Here is a 19927-nt window from a genome sequence, read left to right as displayed (position 1 = left end):
CAATTATTATCCCATAAATATCCCCACAAATTGGAGCCGCTGCTGAGATCGTTTAAGTTGAAATTATATTCCATATACAATAATAATATTTGTGTAATTCATGCAATTAATCTTAATATAGAAAAGAGTTTTGTATTGAGATGAAATCACTGTATAAAATATGGCCAGCGGCAGCGATACATCTGTAACAGATAATACTGAAATAATTGAAGACTTAAGAAAAAATGCTCTAATCAATATTCATAAACATATGAAAAATTATTTAAGCTATGATGTTTGGTTAAAAAGTATTGAATGGGATGCTAAATGCACAATGATAACTGATGAACACATACTGAAACAACTTAAAGTAATTGCTGAACAAAAGAACATAGAGAAAAAGATGGGGTACATAATACACTCTTGGCCTTTCTTTATGACAGCACTTCTTAAGGCGTTAGATGAAAACAAGGTATTGAATACCAAACTGGACACGTACAGTGAACAATTTGGCATTCAAGATGGGAAACTCCAAGATTTACTTGCTGAGCATAAAACCCGTCAGGCTGATCATGAAAAAGAAATGACAGCTTTGATGGATAAATATGCACAGGAAATAAATCAGCTCAAAATGCAATTGGATAAATATGAAGAGGAGAGTCTGAAATCAGGCAGTGAGGTTGATAGCCATCATTCTGTGCCAAAAAGTTGCACAAAAATGAAAGAAAAGACTATCTATAAATCCCCTCCTTGTCATGATTTTCCCACACCAGACCAGGTTTTCATAAAACAGTCTGTAAGGAATGAGGTGAGTAATTCAGGAATATCACCTGTAAAACATAATTCTCCATCTCATGGCATTGCCAAACAACCTTGGCAATCTTGGGCAGAACAGTTTGAAAAAGCTGTCTTGGCCAAACTTGAGAGGGAGAGTCCAGTCCAAGATGATAGGAATGAAAACAGACATGGTTCTGTACACTGTCAGGATTCTGATGCTGATCAGAATTGTGACAGTGAACAAGAAGCTCAGAGTGATGGGAGTGAAAGTGATTGCACTGTCCACTCTGAAGGCCATGTGACTGATATGCCATCTGCACTGTTGTACGGGTCTAATTCCTCTTCAGCAGACAGATCGCATAGACGTTTAAAAAGAAACAGAAGTCGTAAATCAACGACGCCTGTTTATGAATCGCCAAAGGTTGTTAAGTTCCTTAGAGAGACTGTCCCACAATTTTCTAGAGGTTCAGGAAACATATCTGAACATCTGGAAAATTATGATAGAGCAATGAATTCATTGGGCATGTATGATGACATTCAAAAGAAATGGTTCATTACATGGACCTTTGATTCAATGTGCCGTGTTCATCTTGAAAGTCTTCAAGCTATGCAGTTAATGTCCTGGTCCAAGATGAAATATGAAATAATCATGGAATATGGTAAGTATAAAACCGTTGCTTCTGCAAAGAAGGCGCTTTATAACTTAAAGTGCCGTCCAGATCAAAGCCCCAGAGAATTTTTAGTAATTCTTAAAAATGCATACTCCGTGGCCCAAAGAAAACCCAGGTATGAAAGCACAGATTTCAAAGATCTGTATTTTCATTCCATGCCGGTAAGTATACAAATGAATCTAGCAAGAGATTATGATTGTAAACTACCATTAGAATGGCTAGTCAGTCAGTGCATGAAATTGTATACCATACACCATGCACATGACGAAAATCAGCCAAAGGTTAAGAAACCTGGTGATAAAATGGTATCAGAGACTAAAATTCAGTTAGGTTTAGAAACCCAACAGAAAAAGAGGACCTATTCTGAGGTTTTGAAAACACCAAAGCCTCAGAAACAGGAAAACCCCAGAAGCAATTCTGCAAACTCCTCTGACAATAACTCTGAAAAATCCAATACCAATGGGAATAAACGCCCCTGGGTTAATAAAAACCAAGGCAATTCCCAATGGAGAAGGAATCCTCAGGGAAATAGGAGATATGGAAACAGAAACAACCAATCTGCTTCCAATAACTCCCAACAGTCTCAGCCATCCCAGCCAAATTCTAATGGGCAAAGACAAAACGGCAATGGGGGAAATAATTTGCGTCGTCAGGTTGGTCAATTGACAGATCAGATGGGCAAATTAATGGAGCAAATAACAAAGATTAACAAAGCCTTTGCTATCAATCCTTTTTTAGGGACAGCTCAAATTGCAGAGACACCTGTTCAATTGCAACAGCAACAACAAGTGCCGCAGCAAATATAGCTACAGTGACTAAACAGGATAGGTTGTCAGTAGATGTAATACCTAACCCTGTTTCCTTTCCAGGTACTAACAGTCAAATAAACAATAGTTGTGTTAGGAAACCTATTGCCAATCCCGTCACTTCACTTCCGGGTGAAGGAGGCGCAACGTGTTCCTCTGTTTTTTCATTTCAGCCAAAGGCTAAAATAGCCCCAGCAGCCACTAGTTTCCAGGATCCAGCCCTGAAAGGGTTAACTGATGAGATGCCGACCACTAGTTCCTGCTTGACAGTTCAAGATATTCCTAAAAGGGATGGGCCTGTGGGTAAGACTGAGCATTCCTCAGTACAGGTAGAAACTACTGCTGTGACCGGTAATGTATGGAAAACAAGTAATATGTTGACACATTCTAAATTCTTATGTGAATTAGAAGAACATGAAGGAAGGTACTACATGTCTGTAGAAATACAGGATTCGCTACCCCAGCCTTTCAATGGGTTAATAGATACTGGTTCACAAGCCACGATCTTATCCAATACCTACTTCCAGCAGGTAATGGACTTAGCAACGGATAAGCCGAAGCTAAGAGATTTCCCCAATGCTCTGTTGAGTGTTGGAGGAAATGCACTTCATGTTATTGGCAATACCTGGTTAAAGTTTTAAATAGGTAACAAAACCTTTAGACACCCGGTGATAGTGGTAGATCTCCCCTATAACCGACTGATTCTAGGTATAGATATACCCAGAAGACTTAACACAATTATTGACTGTGTAAATGGAATTGTATGGTCGCAAGCTAAGTTTCCTATAACCTATGAGAAATCACATGTACAATCTGATCGTAACTGCCATGTGATAGAAGAAAGACCTGACTCGATAGAGGTACATTTTAGGAATAGTCAGTCACCTGACGTGACTATCCTGCAGGTGAATGATGCAATCGCACCTGTAGATGAGCATTCCGTAAGAATTGCTCCAGAGAGGATCCAGAATGTCTCTCTGGAAGGTGATGTTTTAACCATTTCTCTCCACAGGGACTATGTTGAATCTGTAGATCTGGCAGGTCATGCTCAATTCCTTGCCAGAATTGAAAGGGTTAATAACAACTTATTCTTTCCTATTCAGATAAATGACTTAGGAAGAAATAGGAATGCAAAGCTGGTCTTACAGAGTGAGAACAGCTATATTAGCAGAGGTCTGTTAAAGCAGATCGCTAGTACTAAAATGATCAGGTACGCTTCCCCACATGACAGGTGGATCCAGAACCTGGATGGCGAATCAGAGAGTCACAATGTGATAGCAAAATGTTTACTATCTATTTCCATCGGAAATAAGACAGTTAAACATCTATTCCTAGTGATAGACGAACCTTGCTATCAGGTTTACATTGGCAATGATGTCATACATCGCTTTGCCATACACCTTGACCTGATTAATTCCAACTTGTGGACAAGGTTAAAAGGTAATCCTTGTGGATACCTTCACGAGGAAAACGCCCTGAAATCAGGACAAATACTCCCATATGCGGTAAGTATCCAAGTTCCTGGTGACATAACCATTCCACAAGGGACAAGTAATTTTCTTTTACCCCTACAAGTCAACGAGGGTCAGAGATTAGTAAACTCTGATGCCCTAATCTGTTTATCCAACAGGATACAAAAATTAGGGATGGTGGTAACACATACACCAATGGTAAGTATTGGTAAGAATCCCACCTATATCATGGTCAACAATGTTACACCCAATAGTGTTACTTTACCAAAAGGAACATTATTAGGTCTAGCATTGGATGCTGAGTACTATACATTTGGTTTCCAAAACCAAATTATAGGCCTCATCCCTGAAGAATACTTAACTGAGGACGAAATTGTCGATCAAATATTCCATTCCTCCCCAGAGGGATTATTCACTATCCTATCTGTATATCCCTTCAACGTCGAAGACGGCTCATGTAAAATCGAAGAAGCATCAATCACCTTCGATCATCCGCTCAATGAGCAGGAATCACAAGAGTATCACGACCAAAGAGAAAAGGTAAGTCAACACCGAACTGACCTAACTTCTAGGCTTGAAGAAGCTTATGAGATAGGCCAGCCTGAAATCTTTCCAGGATTTCAGGAAAGGCTAGAAGAGCAAATATCTTTAGCTGACGGTTGCTCCAACGATGCTGAGCGGCAACAGCTAAAGGAAATCCTTTTGGAATTCCAAGATATTTTTGCCAAAGATTCCTACGACTGTGGGTTAACTAACCTCCACGTAGCCAGAATACAAACTGATCCAAATTTATCACCTGTATTTATCAAACAATATAGACTCCCATTAGCGTCATACGATGGTCTACAAGACATCATTCAGAATTTAAAGGAAAGGGGCATTATACGTCCAGTGCACAGTTCGTATAATAATCCGATCTTGGGGATTCTGAAACCTAATGGACAATGGCGTTTATGCGCTGACTTACGACAGCTAAATAAACACGTCTATATGTCTGGTTGGCCAGTGCCATACATAGACCAATGTTTGGTACAAATGCAGGGATCCAAAATATTCACTACCATTGACTGTGCACAGGGATATTGGACTGTACCAGTCCATAATGAAGACCAATACAAATTGGCCTTTACATTTGGAAAGCAGCAGTATACCTGGACCCGTATGCCTTTCGGTTACATAAACTCTGGTCATGAATTCGCTGTGTTCATGCATAAAGCTATGCCTGACGCACTCGAGAGAGGAACGTTATCATATGTCGACGATGTCTTGCTGAAAAGCACTTCCTTTGATAAGCATATCATAGAGATTAGACATGTTCTCACTCAGTTAAGAGAGGCAGGGATTAAACTGTCTTTACATGAGGCGCAATGGTGTCGCACCCATGTCAATTTCCTCGGACATGAGGTAACCTCTGAAGGATTAAATCCCCAGAGGAAGAAGGTTGAAGCCGTACTAAAGGCTAAAACACCTTCAAACATCAGGGAATTAAGATCGTTCCTTGGTATGACTAACTACTCCCGTAAGTTTATAGATAACTATGCAGAAATAACGAAACCACTCTTACACCTGCTTAAAAAGGAAACTACCTGGAACTGGGGGGAGCCTCAGGACCTAGCGGTAAGTGAACTGAGGAGGAAGCTCACTCAGGCACCCTGTTTAGCATACCCAGAGGGGGGTAAACCCTTCTATCTGGAGACAGGATATACCGATTTAAGCATAAGTGCTGTACTGTATCAGAAGCAGGACAGCTTAAACAAAGTTATTGCATATGCTAGCAAGACTTTGTCACCTGTTGAAGTTAAATTCAACGCGTGTGAGAAGGCGTTGTTGTCGACTGTTTGGGCACTACAAAATTTTCGTAGCTACATCCAAGGTGAGAAAATAATTGTAGAAACAGCTCACCAACCTCTACAGTATCTGCAGAGTGAAAGAATTAGAGACGGTAATCTCTCTAACAGTCGGATTACTGCATGGACTCTATCCTTACAGGGATGGCCGTTAGAAGTCCGTTATAAACATAATAAGAGAAGCCCAGTTGCCCAAGGTTTAGCAGAATTACATGACTGTACTGCTCCATCTCTGGATGATAATGACACCGGAGATGACTTCCTAGAAGAGCAATTGCTATCCCCTTATAAAGTTTATGACGAAGAATACTGTCGACCACTACCGTGGGTATACATTGATGGTTGTTCATATCACCACGTCGCTGGTGCTGAACGGAAGTTAGTTGCAGGTATCGGAATCGCGTGGATAGGTGATTATCCCAATGTATCTATAGGATACAATATTGGTCCTAAAAGCAGTCAGATAGCCGAACTCTGTGCAGTATATAAGACCATTCAAATGGCAATAGAATATAGTATCACAGAATTTGTTATCATAACTGATTCCAACTATGTTCGCAACAGTTTCGTTGAATATCTGCCTAGCTGGAAACGTAACCAAATGCTGAAAAGCAATAACAAACCTGTTAAACATGGGAAATTGTTTTGTAAAATCGATGAGTTGGTTAAGGAACATGGTTTAACCATATATTGGAAGAAAACCAAAGGCCATTCTAAGATAGAAGGTATTGACAAGGATGGTAATGACTTAGCCGATTCACTGGCAAAACAAGCAGCCATCAATGGTGAAACCCTAAACATTGATGATCTTATGGGTTCAATTCACGTTGAAGCCATAACTAGACGACAGGCTAGAGATAATGCCGACTTAAATGTCGTGCAATGGAGTCAAGAAGCTCCTAGTGAGGACCTGATTACCAGTCAGAAGAACGATCCTGTCATAGGTATATTCTATAAACATATAGAAGACCCTACTGCAAGTCCCATCACAGATGAGGATTGCAAAGATAATGAAGATTTACAAATCCTGACGAGATATAAAGTCCAATTTAGTATCATGGATGGGTTGCTGGTCAGAACTTCTAAACATGGTATTCAACAATGGGTAGTCCCAACTGTATACCGAGGGTTAATGCTCCAACACGCACATAATGCACCTACATCTGGACATCGTGGTGATAAGATCACATATGAGATATTGCGTGATTATGCATATTGGCCACACATGTTAAGAGATGTTAAGACATACTGTCAGGGATGCTTGATTTGTCCGCAATATCAACCCCCATGGTCCAACCCATCGTGCACCACTTCAGAAGAGGGGGGTGTCATTACCCTGGTCTGGTATCCAAATTGACTTTATAGGTCCTGTAACAAGATCTTCAAGAGGTAACAAATACATGTTAACCGTACGTTACGGAGTCTGGTAAAGACTGGGACATTAAATTGCCCCTAGTTTTAATGGCGATTAGAGCTACACCTAGCACTGCTACCAAATTGTCACCTTTTGAATTGATGACAGGAAGAAAGATGGTTTTACCACAGCATTTACTATATCGTACTTCGGATCATAATTTGATCAATGCTGCCACTACGCATCAGTATATCGAAGATTTGCGCAAGCATTTACAACATGCGTTTGCTTTTGCCCAAAAGAATCTAGAGAAAGCAGCAACAGGGGTTAAAACCTATTATGATTTAAAAACCTTGAAAAAGGAATATGAGATAACAGATCAAGTCTATCTGTATAATTTTGCGCGAAATCAAGTCAAGGAAAAGAAATTTTTACCTTCTTGGAAAGGGCCATATGTCATCATTGACAAAATTTCCCCAGTAGCGTACAAAATAAAAATTCCTAAGGATGGTGATTTTATTGAAAAGTGGGTTCACATTAACCAGTTGCGTGCTTGTCATCCTAAATCTCAATTAAGGATTATAGGTGTGGATTCGGATGCAGAAGGGTGAACGACTAACCTGGATGAATGCTTGATTCACGTGGTATAGTATGATGTGACATGTTGTGATGTGCCATGATCTCATGTACGTTCATGTCATTAGCCATTTCCTTGCCATCCAATAACTACATTTTCTAAGCAGGTTACTAGCTAGTTTTACTGCTATAGGCATATTGCTGAGGAGTCAGTAATAAATGTAGTGAGGGATGAAGTTATAAAAATAGAATTAGAGAAAATACATATGTTGATGAATCATAATAATGTGTTGTCCTAGGCCAAGTGATGTCACACTGTTATAAGTTTGTATACTTAACAAACCTTGAATCATTAGTAGATAAGTCTGAAACGAGTTCCTGATCCGTGACTGTCGAAAGATGTCCAAGAAGGATGTGGCGTGTTTCTGGATCGTACTGCTCCTGTGCCAAGAGCTACGGACTGACCCGATCGCAGAGATGGGACCATCTTCCGGCATCCTGATTCAAGAGACACCAGGGTTCATCTTAACAGAGAAGAGGATCCTTACCCGACGTGTGTTCGTCAGCTTGGACCCCAAAATTTCCATCGAGAAGGCGTACAACATTTCATCGATGCAGCTTCCTGAGTTACAGACTTGGTACCAGGTGCACCTCCAAAGAGCACAGGACCGTGTGCGAAACATCTTGGAGCAAGCCCGGAAACCATTTGTATCCAGTTCTATTTCGATGAGCAACCGACCCAAAAGGTTCCTCACCGCTATAATTGTTGCATTAGTTTGTGCCACTGTTGGTGCAGTTGTCGCAACTGGAATGTCTGCAGCCAACTCTATTACTGTCCAAAAGCTGGATATGGAAATCTATGCGCTAAAACAACACATTAACGATATTCATCAGGTGATAAAAGAGCAAAGAACACTTCTCCAAGACGTGTTAACTATTGTGGAAGACACAGTTGTTACAACAAATTTGCATTCGGAGTTAATTGCTAAATCCACTGAGTTGCACCAAAGTCATGACTTATTTAAGCGTGAACTTCTATTTCTGCATGACCCAATATTGTTCCACACACTTGCTTTTCTCGACGAAGTGCAAACTGGAATGATCGAATTGGCAGGGGGACGCATACCTCTGTATTTTGTATCCAAGGATATTGTTCATGCGATGCTTGCCAATGTGGATGGAGAAACAATTGAGCCTATGCAATTAAATCTGGCCTTTGAGATGGGGAGCGCTATACCTCTCTTAATTGATCCAGAACGTATGGAGATTTGCTTTTTATTGGCCATACCATATGTAACCCCCAAAAACATTTTTCAAATGAAAACAATTTATAACGTTGGTACATGGAAGGAAAATATCCATGTAAAAGTCCAAACCCCAGACGTTTTGGCTTTTCAACCGTGGATACCAGATTGGTATTCAATACCCATTTTGAATGACTGTGAGAAATTCAAAGACAATAATTTCCAATGTGATGGAAAACCTTTTGTGTACGATTCTACCAATGCTTTGTGCGGAATCGAGTACCTTAAACATGGCTCTGAAACATGTCAAGTGACTATGTCAAAAACCGACAGTAATGCGTTAGTACATGCTATCTTAGTAAAAGATAAATGGTTGGTAAGCACGTGTCTTAAAAACATGAGTGTTTTTCGCAGGGACCAGGTGACTAATAAAGTAATTGCCTTACCAGCACCTGTATCATTAATCAAGGTACCCCACGACTCTCGTATAACCATCGGTGACGTTACGCTATACCCAGTGTACACTGACGTCCTCGAAAGTGCTATTGAGATGGTGGATCCCTTCCAGAATCTAGATATCCCTCTAGATCCTAATCTAAAGTTCTTGCTGGACCATAAGCCCAACCACACTATCCAAATGTCGATCAAGAAAGATAATATTTCTGTGGACACATTTAAATACTCTGAGTTAGATACTGACCTTATTGATCGTGTTGACTGGTTCATCCATGTTAAGATTGTTATTGGGTGTGTTATGATAATAATGATATTATGGTTGATTGTACTAAGCGTAAAGTTCAAAACACTTACAGGTACGAAAATATACAAAGATGTTCATTCCACGCATGAGCCTATGTTAGAAATGATGTGATTGCACAATATGTCTTGTGACTTCCATAGTGCCTACTCATAAGCTAAATTACTTGGCTATGATATCCACTAAAGGGGGGTTATGTCAGGGTATTTATATCGGCAGACATTTGTGCTATGATAGAAATACAAAGTGTATATTCTGAAGTCATTATTGAACAGACCAGACTCCATTTTGTATCTTCAAGTTAACAAAGACACAACATTTCTATCCTTTCTCTGAAACTGACTGCTTTGCCCAAGCTGAATGGAATGTGTATATAACCAAACCAAATAGATAAGACATTGAGAACGGGGGATGGACAGACTGTATAAATTCTATTCCCAGACTTAGGTGACAGAGGAGATTCAATAATTAAATTTTACTTTCGATATTGTACAACGTCCCATTATAGTTTAAGGTGAAACTTAGTTCACAAACTATCAATTTTAGGAATTATAGCAGAATTTGCAGACGCATAGTCTGAAGAAATTCTCTTGATCTGACAGATAAAATAAAGTTATAGCCACCATAAAGATAACGTAAATGATGTCAAAAATAGCCACCAGGAAAAGTTAACTCTTTCCTGGATAGGTATGTGTAGTGGAACAAGGCTGCCCTCTTGAGTTCAAATACTAAAATGATTACCTAGAAGGCAACCACACCCCACATTTGTGATTGGCTATCACCTAAGGAATTTTTCCCTTTAAAAAGTTAAGACAAGGGAAGAGAAAAGGTCGGAGATTCAAAGATTGAAGAGAAACACATTACGACACTCTGGGGATTCAGAGAGGTCCAGGCAGAATCGGGTGATCAGAGTAACCAAGAAACTCTCACACTCCATACAGAGAAAGAGATCGATGACACTAAGCTACCTGAGAACATCTGATGAGAAAATATCTACGTAACTGGTAAATATACTAGCATTTAATTAATTAATTAAAATTAATTAAAATTAATAGCATGATAAATGACTGAATAATTCACGATCAGATTTCGATTTAGAAATCTTAGCTAAATAAGAAATACATAATTAAGCTTTTTATTCTGCAGATAAAAACAATAATAATGTATTTATGTGATTAATCACATATTAGAATATCGTGATATTATCCAGCTGTGTTGATTTGCTATAAATAAGATAAAATATCTGTTTAGACAAATTAATAAAATATCAGCTTATTAAACATGTAGATTTTCTCTTAATTGGATGAATCAAGGAAATGATTAAAGACTATGACTATTTAAATATTATTTTTATTTAATATTACATAGGAGTAGATCTTAAATCCCGAGAAGAGGTTTAACCAGCATTGAAAGGGTTATTTCTAACTGCTAGCTAAGTTCTATTGCCCTACACTGTAGCTCTGTGTGTGAAACATCACATTCCTTCTGTGAAGCCCATCGTAAATCAATCTTGACAACTAATGCTTTAGACTTAAACTACGTCTTAGTCATTAGGAAATGTTGTTTTAAATTACCATATTGTATTACATATTCATGTTATACTGAAAATTCCATTGATTATTATCATGCATATTACTTATATTATTATCATTTGAATATAAAAATAAATATCTATTTTTTTAACAAATTTGTAATTTTTAATTACCGGTATATGGTTTTACATTTTCACTTATAACGATAAACGTTCTTAGGGATCTGAGAATTGAAATCGTGGGCAATTCTCTCTGTTTACAATTATTATCCCATAAATATCCCCACAAATTGGAGCCGCTGCTGAGATCGTTTAAGTTGAAATTATATTTCATATACAATAATAATATTTGTGTAATTCATGCAATTAATCTTAATATAGAAAAGAGTTTTGTATTGAGATGAAATCACTGTATAAAATATGGCCAGCGGCAGCGATACATCTGTAACAGATAATACTGAAATAATTGAAGACTTAAGAAAAAATGCTCTTATCAATATTCATAAACATATGAAAAATGATTTAAGCTATGATGTTTGGTTAAAAAGTATTGAATGGGATGCTAAATGCACAATGATAACTGATGAACACATACTGAAACAACTTAAAGTAATTGCTGAACAAAAGAACATAGAGAAAAAGATGGGGTACATAATACACTCTTGGCCTTTCTTTATGACAGCACTTCTTAAGGCGTTAGATGAAAACAAGGTATTGAATACCAAACTGGACACGTACAGTGAACAATTTGGCATTCAAGATGGGAAACTCCAAGATTTACTTGCTGAGCATAAAACCCGTCAGGCTGATCATAAAAAAGAAATGACAGCTTTGATGGATAAATATGCACAGGAAATAAATCAGCTCAAAATGCAATTGGATAAATATGAAGAGGAGAGTCTGAAATCAGGCAGTGAGGTTGATAGCCATCATTCTGTGCCAAAAAGTTGCACAAAAATGAAAGAAAAGACTATCTATAAATCCCCTCCTTGTCATGATTTTCCCACACCAGACCAGGTTTTCATAAAACAGTCTGTAAGGAATGAGGTGAGTAATTCAGGAATATCACCTGTAAAACATAATTCTCCATCTCATGGCATTGCCAAACAACCTTGGCAATCTTGGGCAGAACAGTTTGAAAAAGCTGTCTTGGCCAAACTTGAGAGGGAGAGTCCAGTCCAAGATGATAGGAATGAAAACAGACATGGTTCTGTACACTGTCAGGATTCTGATGCTGATCAGAATTGTGACAGTGAACAAGAAGCTCAGAGTGATGGGAGTGAAAGTGATTGCACTGTCCACTCTGAAGGCCATGTGACTGATATGCCATCTGCACTGTTGTACGGGTCTAATTCCTCTTCAGCAGACAGATCGCATAGACGTTTAAAAAGAAACAGAAGTCGTAAATCAACGACGCCTGTTTATGAATCGCCAAAGGTTGTTAAGTTCCTTAGAGAGACTGTCCCACAATTTTCTAGAGGTTCAGGAAACATATCTGGAAAATTATGATAGAGCAATTAATTCATTGGGCATGTATGATGACATTCAAAAGAAATGGTTCATTACATGGACCTTTGATTCAATGTGCCGTGTTCATCTTGAAAGTCTTCAAGCTATGCAGTTAATGTCCTGGTCCAAGATGAAATATGAAATAATCATGGAATATGGTAAGTATAAAACCGTTGCTTCTGCAAAGAAGGCGCTTTATAACTTAAAGTGCCGTCCAGATCAAAGCCCCAGAGAATTTTTAGTAATTCTTAAAAATGCATACTCCGTGGCCCAAAGAAAACCCAGGTATGAAAGCACAGATTTCAAAGATCTGTATTTTCATTCCATGCCGGTAAGTATACAAATGAATCTAGCAAGAGATTATGATTGTAAACTACCATTAGAATGGCTAGTCAGTCAGTGCATGAAATTGTATACCATACACCATGCACATGACGAAAATCAGCCAAAGGTTAAGAAACCTGGTGATAAAATGGTATCAGAGACTAAAATTCAGTTAGGTTTAGAAACCCAACAGAAAAAGAGGACCTATTCTGAGGTTTTGAAAACACCAAAGCCTCAGAAACAGGAAAACGCCAGAAGCAATTCTGCAAACTCCTCTGACAATAACTCTGAAAAATCCAATACCAATGGGAATAAACGCCCCTGGGTTAATAAAAACCAAGGCAATTCCCAATGGAGAAGGAATCCTCAGGGAAATAGGAGATATGGAAACAGAAACAACCAATCTGCTTCCAATAACTCCCAACAGTCTCAGCCATCCCAGCCAAATTCTAATGGGCAAAGACAAAACGGCAATGGGGGAAATAATTTGCGTCGTCAGGTTGGTCAATTGACAGATCAGATGGGCAAATTAATGGAGCAAATAACAAAGATTAACAAAGCCTTTGCTATCAATCCTTTTTTAGGGACAGCTCAAATTGCAGAGACACCTGTTCAATTGCAACAGCAACAACAAGTGCCGCAGCAAATATAGCTACAGGGACTAAACAGGATAGGTTGTCAGTAGATGTAATACCTAACCCTGTTTCCTTTCCAGGTACTAACAGTCAAATAAACAATAGTTGTGTTAGGAAACCTATTGCCAATCCCGTCACTTCACTTCCGGGTGAAGGAGGCGCAACGTGTTCCTCTGTTTTTTCATTTCAGCCAAAGGCTAAAATAGCCCCAGCAGCCACTAGTTTCCAGGATCCAGCCCTGAAAGGGTTAACTGATGAGATGCCGACCACTAGTTCCCGCTTGACAGTTCAAGATATTCCTAAAAGGGATGGGCCTGTGGGTAAGACTGAGCATTCCTCAGTACAGGTAGAAACTACTGCTGTGAACGGTAATGTATGGAAAACAAGTAATATGTTGACACATTCTAAATTCTTATGTGAATTAGAAGAACATGAAGGAAGGTACTACATGTCTGTAGAAATACAGGATTCGCTACCCCAGCCTTTCAAAGGGTTAATAGATACTGGTTCACAAGCCACGATCTTATCCAATACCTACTTCCAGCAGGTAATGGACTTAGCAACGGATAAGCCGAAGCTAAGAGATTTCCCCAATGCTCTGTTGAGTGTTGGAGGAAATGCACTTCATGTTATTGGCAATACCTGGTTAAAGTTTTAAATAGGTAACAAAACCTTTAGACACCCGGTGATAGTGGTAGATCTCCCCTATAACCGACTGATTCTAGGTATAGATATACCCAGAAGACTTAACACAATTATTGACTGTGTAAATGGAATTGTATGGTCGCAAGCTAAGTTTCCTATAACCTATGAGAAATCACATGTACAATCTGATCGTAACTGCCATGTGATAGAAGAAAGACCTGACTCGATAGAGGTACATTTTAGGAATAGTCAGTCACCTGACGTGACTATCCTGCAGGTGAATGATGCAATCGCACCTGTAGATGAGCCTTCCGTAAGAATTGCTCCAGAGAGGATCCAGAATGTCTCTCTGGAAGGTGATGTTTTAACCATTTCTCTCCACAGGGACTATGTTGAATCTGTAGATCTGGCAGGTCATGCTCAATTCCTTGCCAGAATTGAAAGGGTTAATAACAACTTATTCTTTCCTATTCAGATAAATGACTTAGGAAGAAATAGGAATGCAAAGCTGGTCTTACAGAGTGAGAACAGCTATATTAGCAGAGGTCTGTTAAAGCAGATCGCTAGTACTAAAATGATCAGGTACGCTTCCCCACATGACAGGTGGATCCAGAACCTGGATGGCGAATCAGAGAGTCACAATGTGATAGCAAAATGTTTACTATCTATTTCCATCGGAAATAAGACAGTTAAACATCTATTCCTAGTGATAGACGAACCTTGCTATCAGGTTTACATTGGCAATGATGTCATACATCGCTTTGCCATACACCTTGACCTGATTAATTCCAACTTGTGGACAAGGTTAAAAGGTAATCCTTGTGGATACCTTCACGAGGAAAACGCCCTGAAATCAGGACAAATACTCCCATATGCGGTAAGTATCCAAGTTCCTGGTGACATAACCATTCCACAAGGGACAAGTAATTTTCTTTTACCCCTACAAGTCAACGAGGGTCAGAGATTAGTAAACTCTGATGCCCTAATCTGTTTATCCAACAGGATACAAAAATTAGGGATGGTGGTAACACATACACCAATGGTAAGTATTGGTAAGAATCCCACCTATATCATGGTCAACAATGTTACACCCAATAGTGTTACTTTACCAAAAGGAACATTATTAGGTCTAGCATTGGATGCTGAGTACTATACATTTGGTTTCCAAAATCAAATTATAGGCCTCATCCCTGAAGAATACTTAACTGAGGACGAAATTGTCGATCAAATATTCCATTCCTCCCCAGAGGGATTATTCACTATCCTATCTGTATATCCCTTCAACGTTGAAGACGGCTCATGTAAAATCGAAGAAGCATCAATCACCTTCGATCATCCGCTCAATGAGCAGGAATCACAAGAGTATCACGACCAAAGAGAAAAGGTAAGTCAACACCGAACTGACCTAACTTCTAGGCTTGAAGAAGCTTATGAGATAGGCCAGCCTGAAATCTTTCCAGGATTTCAGGAAAGGCTAGAAGAGCAAATATCTTTAGCTGACGGTTGCTCCAACGATGCTGAGCGGCAACAGCTAAAGGAAATCCTTTTGGAATTCCAAGATATTTTTGCCAAAGATTCCTACGACTGTGGGTTAACTAACCTCCACGTAGCCAGAATACAAACTGATGCAAATTTATCACCTGTATTTATCAAACAATATAGACTCCCATTAGCGTCATACGATGGTCTACAAGACATCATTCAGAATTTAAAGGAAAGGGGCATTATACGTCCAGTGCACAGTTCGTATAATAATCCGATCTTGGGGATTCTGAAACCTAATGGACAATGGCGTTTATGCGCTGACTTACGACAGCTAAATAAACACGTCTATATGTCTGGTTGGCCAGTGCCATACATAGACCAATGTTTGGTACAAATGCAGGGATCCAAAATATTCACTACCATTGACTGTGCACAGGGATATTGGACTGTACCAGTCCATAATGAAGACCAATACAAATTGGCCTTTACATTTGGAAAGCAGCAGTATACCTGGACCCGTATGCCTTTCGGTTACATAAACTCTGGTCATGAATTCGCTGTGTTCATGCATAAAGCTATGCCTGACGCACTCGAGAGAGGAACGTTATCATATGTCGACGATGTCTTGCTGAAAAGCACTTCCTTTGATAAGCATATCATAGAGATTAGACATGTTCTCACTCAGTTAAGAGAGGCAGGGATTAAACTGTCTTTACATAAGGCGCAATGGTGTCGCACCCATGTCAATTTCCTCGGACATGAGGTAACCTCTGAAGGATTAAATCCCCAGAGGAAGAAGGTTGAAGCCGTACTAAAGGCTAAAACACCTTCAAACATCAGGGAATTAAGATCGTTCCTTGGTATGACTAACTACTCCCGTAAGTTTATAGATAACTATGCAGAAATAACGAAACCACTCTTACACCTGCTTAAAAAGGAAACTACCTGGAACTGGGGGGAGCCTCAGGACCTAGCGGTAAGTGAACTGAGGAGGAAGCTCACTCAGGCACCCTGTTTAGCATACCCAGAGGGGGGTAAACCCTTCTATCTGGAGACAGGATATACCGATTTAAGCATAAGTGCTGTACTGTATCAGAAGCAGGACAGCTTAAACAAAGTTATTGCATATGCTAGCAAGACTTTGTCACCTGTTGAAGTTAAATTCAACGCGTGTGAGAAGGCGTTATTGTCGACTGTTTGGGCACTACAAAATTTTCGTAGCTACATCCAAGGTGAGAAAATAATTGTAGAAACAGCTCACCAACCTCTACAGTATCTGCAGAGTGAAAGAATTAGAGACGGTAATCTCTCTAACAGTCGGATTACTGCATGGACTCTATCCTTACAGGGATGGCCGTTAGAAGTCCGTTATAAACATAATAAGAGAAGCCCAGTTGCCCAAGGTTTAGCAGAATTACATGACTGTACTGCTCCATCTCTGGATGATAATGACACCGGAGATGACTTCCTAGAAGAGCAATTGCTATCCCCTTATAAAGTTTATGACGAAGAATACTGTCGACCACTACCGTGGGTATACATTGATGGTTGTTCATATCACCACGTCGCTGGTGCTGAACGGAAGTTAGTTGCAGGTATCGGAATCGCGTGGATAGGTGATTATCCCAATGTATCTATAGGATACAATATTGGTCCTAAAAGCAGTCAGATAGCCGAACTCTGTGCAGTATATAAGACCATTCAAATGGCAATAGAATATAGTATCACAGAATTTGTTATCATAACTGATTCCAACTATGTTCGCAACAGTTTCGTTGAATATCTGCCTAGCTGGAAACGTAACCAAATGCTGAAAAGCAATAACAAACCTGTTAAACATGGGAAATTGTTTTGTAAAATCGATGAGTTGGTTAAGGAACATGGTTTAACCATATATTGGAAGAAAACCAAAGGCCATTCTAAGATAGAAGGTATTGACAAGGATGGTAATGACTTAGCCGATTCACTGGCAAAACAAGCAGCCATCAATGGTGAAACCCTAAACATTGATGATCTTATGGGTTCAATTCACGTTGAAGCCATAACTAGACGACAGGCTAGAGATAATGCCGACTTAAATGTCGTGCAATGGAGTCAAGAAGCTCCTAGTGAGGACCTGATTACCAGTCAGAAGAACGATCCTGTCATAGGTATATTCTATAAACATATAGAAGACCCTACTGCAAGTCCCATCACAGATGAGGATTGCAAAGATAATGAAGATTTACGAATCCTGACGAGATATAAAGTCCAATTTAGTATCATGGATGGGTTGCTGGTCAGAACTTCTAAACATGGTATTCAACAATGGGTAGTCCCAACTGTATACCGAGGGTTAATGCTCCAACACGCACATAATGCACCTACATCTGGACATCGTGGTGATAAGATCACATATGAGATATTGCGTGATTATGCATATTGGCCACACATGTTAAGAGATGTTAAGACATACTGTCAGGGATGCTTGATTTGTCCGCAATATCAACCCCATGGTCCAACCCATCGTGCACCACTTCAGAAGAGGGGGGTGTCATTACCCTGGTCTGATATCCAAATTGACTTTATAGGTCCTGTAACAAGATCTTCAAGAGGTAACAAATACATGTTAACCGTACGTTACGGAGTCTGGTAAAGACTGGGACATTAAATTGCCCCTAGTTTTAATGGCGATTAGAGCTACACCTAGCACTGCTACCAAATTGTCACCTTTTGAATTGATGACAGGAAGAAAGATGGTTTTACCACAGCATTTACTATATCGTACTTCGGATCATAATTTGATCAATGCTGCCACTACGCATCAGTATATCGAAGATTTGCGCAAGCATTTACAACATGCGTTTGCTTTTGCCCAAAAGAATCTAGAGAAAGCAGCAACAGGGGTTAAAACCTATTATGATTTAAAAACCTTGAAAAAGAAATATGAGATAACAGATCAAGTCTATCTGTATAATTTTGCGCGAAATCAAGTCAAGGAAAAGAAATTTTTACCTTCTTGGAAAGGGCCATATGTCATCATTGACAAAATTTCCCCAGTAGCGTACAGAATAAAAATTCCTAAGGATGGTGATTTTATTGAAAAGTGGGTTCACATTAACCAGTTGCGTGCTTGTCATCCTAAATCTCAATTAAGGATTATAGGTGTGGATTCGGATGCAGAAGGGTGAACGACTAACCTGGATGAATGCTTGATTCACGTGGTATAGTATGATGTGACATGTTGTGATGTGCCATGATCTCATGTACGTTTATGTCATTAGCCATTTCCTTGCCATCCAATAACTACATTTTCTAAGCAGGTTACTAGCTAGTTTTACTGCTATAGGCATATTGCTGAGGAGTCAGTAATAAATGTAGTGAGGGATGAAGTTATAAAAATAGAATTAGAGAAAATACATATGTTGATGAATCATAATAATGTGTTGTCCTAGGCCAAGTGATGTCACACTGTTATAAGTTTGTATACTTAACAAACCTTGAATCATTAGTAGATAAGTCTGAAACGAGTTCCTGATCCGTGACTGTCGAAAGATGTCCAAGAAGGATGTGGCGTGTTTCTGGATCGTACTGCTCCTGTGCCAAGAGCTACGGACTGACCCGATCGCAGAGATGGGACCATCTTCCGGCATCCTGATTCAAGAGACACCAGGGTTCATCTTAACAGAGAAGAGGATCCTTACCCGACGTGTGTTCGTCAGCTTGGACCCCAAAATTTCCATCGAGAAGGCGTACAACATTTCATCGATGCAGCTTCCTGAGTTACAGACTTGGTACCAGATGCACCTCCAAAGAGCACAGGACCGTGTGCGAAACATCTTGGAGCAAGCCCGGAAACCATTTGTATCCAGTTCTATTTCGATGAGCAACCGACCCAAAAGGTTCCTCACCGCTATAATTGTTGCATTAGTTTGTGCCACTGTTGGTGCAGTTGTCGCAACTGGAATGTCTGCAGCCAACTCTATTACTGTCCAAAAGCTGGATATGGAAATCTATGCACTAAAACAACACATTAACGATATTCATCAGGTGATAAAAGAGCAAAGAACACTTCTCCAAGACGTGTTAACTATTGTGGAAGACACAGTTGTTACAACAAATTTGCATTCGGAGTTAATTGCCAAATCCACTGAGTTGCACCAAAGTCATGACTTATTTAAGCGTGAACTTCTATTTCTGCATGACCCAATATTGTTCCACACACTTGCTTTTCTCGACGAAGTGCAAACTGGAATGATCGAATTGGCAGGGGGACGCATACCTCTGTATTTTGTATCCAAGGATATTGTTCATGCGATGCTTGCCAATGTGGATG

Source organism: Pelobates fuscus, chromosome 9 (genome assembly GCF_036172605.1).
Source record: "Pelobates fuscus isolate aPelFus1 chromosome 9, aPelFus1.pri, whole genome shotgun sequence".
NCBI classification, from domain to species: Eukaryota; Metazoa; Chordata; class Amphibia; order Anura; family Pelobatidae; genus Pelobates; species Pelobates fuscus.
Note: the sequence above shows the minus strand (reverse complement) of the source record.